General features: G+C 58.3%; 1 long non-coding RNA gene across 1 annotated transcript; it reads left to right on the forward strand.

Moving 5' to 3' along the window:
* The first annotated feature begins 225 nt into the window (after positions 1 to 225).
* Positions 226 to 2,729, forward strand: LOC116525835. The gene is made up of 3 exons (XR_004257844.1): positions 226 to 528; positions 653 to 659; positions 2,719 to 2,729. It is a non-coding gene; the product is annotated as an uncharacterized LOC116525835 (long non-coding RNA).
* The last annotated feature ends 257 nt before the right edge of the window (positions 2,730 to 2,986 follow it).

The raw sequence follows: 2,986 nt of genomic DNA on the forward strand, positions 1-2,986 counted from the left end.
GCAGCTGGTGCCCCTTGCTCCTGCCTCAGGCCTGGGTGGGGCCAGCACAGCCACGCCTCCCCAACCTGTGGGGGAAGTGCACTCCCTTGCTGAGCTGTGGGGGTGGGGGTGGGGATGCTGGGGTGAATGTGGCCCTTCTGAATGATGGAGAGAAAGCCTGGTGCATGGGGAGTTGTTGGAAATAGATGCTCAGTGCCTCAAAGAAAATCAGCACTGAGACAAAGGATCTTTCAGCAACACAATGTTTACTTCCTGGGCTGCAGGAAGGGTACCCTCACTAACCATCCTGCCACGAGAGGACAGAGAACAAAGGAAAACACACAGCTTTATCCCTCACGCATTTGGGGTCGTCCTCACTGCTGTGTCTGATCTCCGTTGGCTGGAGCCAGACCTCACAATCTAAACTAAATCCCGACTGGCTAATAACTTAAAACTTTTCTAAACAGGTGAAAGCCATGGAGAGCTGGGACATGCCTGTGAGCACGTCCCGCACAGGTATCTTGGTTAAAGAACAAGGACATAGAACGTGTCTGACAGCTACATAGGACAGGGCTTCACAAAGCTATTAGCACACTTATTCTTTAACAAGAAAGGAAACTCTAAAAAGGAACTTCTCTACTTCCCATGGGAGTTTTTAGTCGTGCATTTACAGAATGTGTGTTGAGCATGTACTATATGACAGGGACCACACAAAGGGCCGTGCAGGTAAACAGGACCACGAGAGGCCACAGAACCGTAGGCGTTTGAACCCCAGTGTATGCGATACTTTGCAGGGCCTGTGCCGGAGGAGGCCCATAGCGGGTTCCAGAATCAGGCTGGAGGGGGTCTGGCTGCTGGGGGGGCCGGCAGCGCAGCCTGGGAAGTGAGTTCAAGCCGGTATGATTCCTAGCAAGGATTCCCAGCTTCCTCCCACCGCAGGCAGGGTGGACTTCCCTTCCCTGCTGACGCTCCAGGGCCTGACTGTCCAGCAAGATGACTGTGGACAAGACGCATGCAGGGCTCACGGGGCTGGCCTGGTTCCTGAGTTCCAGTGACAGATGCCTGGAGAAGAGCAGGCCTCAGGCAGCCGCTGCTCCTGCAGCCGGGGCTTCAGAATGAACACAGGAGGAACGGGCCCGGGCCCAGCCTGGTCTGGAGGAGGCTCTCCTGAAACAGCTGCAGCAGAGCTGCCAGTGAAGCCTGTCTGTAACGAGCAGAGCTCAGACCTGCCCGCAGGCTCGCCAGGCCAGAAGTGACATGGCGGGAGTTTGTTACCCAGTGTTACCCCTGCAGTCGCTGACTGATACACTGCACTGAGAGGCCGGGAGCTTCAGAAGTAGATATGGTGGCCGAGGGGACTCAAGGGAGGGCGGTAACGGCATGAGGCCTGCAAAGGGGCAGCAGTGAGAGACGTGGACTAAGTGTGCCGGGTTCAAGGTGGGGGGAGGGGGGTTCACGGTGGGGGGAGGGGGTTTGAGGTGGGGGGAGGGGTTTCCAGGTGGGGGTGAGGAGGTTCAAGGTGGAGGGGGTTGAAGGTGGGGGTGAGGGGGTTCAAAGGGGAGGTGAGAGGGTTCACGGTGGAGGGGGTTCAAAGTGGAGAGGGCTCGGGGAGGGGGTGGAGAGGGTTCAGATGGAGGGGTTCAAGGAGTGGGTGGAGGGGATTCCAGGACATGGAGGGGGGATTCCAGGTCACGCGGAGGGGGGGGGGGGGGGGGGGGGTGGGCTGGCACTCTGGAGCCCGGCTGTGGAAAGCCACGGTGGTTTCAGAGGAGACGCCCTACTTCGGGGCATAGACCTCTGCCCTTATTACCAACCTTTCACCTGAGCTTGTTCCTGAATTGCTGAAGCACCTGGGAAAGAAACTTTACTTCAAAGGTGACTACAGGTGCCCCCAGCTCCTCACCAGAACTCTGAGTGCTCACCGGAGAGGCAGCTCCCGGGGCACGCGCTGTCGTTCCAGGCTCCAAGCTTAACTTGGCCCCGGGTGTCTTGGTCCTGGACTTCCCTGCAGGGTCCCTGCCCAGTGATCCCTGGAGCCCCTGCCTCCCAGATCCCCAGGTTAAGGAGCCGCAGGATCAATGGGCTGCTCAGAGGAAAGCAGGAAGGACCTGGAAGCTGGCATTGGCCTGTGGAGCCACAGGGGGAGGAGAAGACCACGGGCACGACTTGGGTCATGGCATGGGCAAGCATCTGGGGTCAGTGGGCTGGACGAGGTGGAGGCTGGAGGGAGGCCCACCTGGAAAAATGGCATTGCTCTGTTAGGAAAAGGCTGGGGGAGGAGGGGAGCGGCGTCTTTTATGAAGTGATCCAGCCTGAACATCATTAACAACAAAAGCAACAACCAACACGGTGAAAGGGTCCTGGTGGACGCGGCGAGCAGCGCAGCCCATCACCATGCTAATGAGGCCTCATTAACTGCCCCTGAGCCCTGCACAGCCCGGGAGGTGGCAGCCGCAGGGAGGACCTCTGTGGAACCTTCTGTCTGCCCCTGAGGACTTGAACAGGCGCCCATCTGCCAGGACTCCGCTGCTGCCCAGCCTTCTGCTCAGGAGCCCTGTGGGTCCCCTCCTGTTGGGCCGTATTGTTTCGGTGGCTTGGTTTCTGTGGGTGCTGGGGTCTGCATGGCTATCACTGGGGGGACACCCGTCACGTAAAATCCGCAGGAACACTGGGTGAAGCGGCAGTAAGGAACCCAGCCCCTGCGGGCTGTTCAGGGCAGCCATTCCCTGGGCACGGCAGGCCTGTAAGCAACGCCTCGTGCCTAGCCATGTCCCTGGGTGAGGGCAACGTCTATTTAGAGGGGAAAAAAAAGAACGAACGTCTTTCTGCTCTTTCCATTTAAACATTAGCTGTGAGATTAACTGCACTTGAAGCACACGTAAACAAGGAGCCAGCACGGCGGGCACGGGCTGCCTTCTCATGACTGTTACTGCTCTTAGCACCACGAAACCTGTAATTGTCACAGGTGCACTCCAGAGGCTTTTGGGCAGCCTGGAAGGTGCTGGCA

Source organism: Sapajus apella, unplaced genomic scaffold, assembly GCF_009761245.1.
Source record: "Sapajus apella isolate SASKATOON/1434 unplaced genomic scaffold, GSC_monkey_1.0 scaffold48, whole genome shotgun sequence".
Lineage (NCBI taxonomy): Eukaryota > Metazoa > Chordata > Mammalia > Primates > Cebidae > Sapajus > Sapajus apella.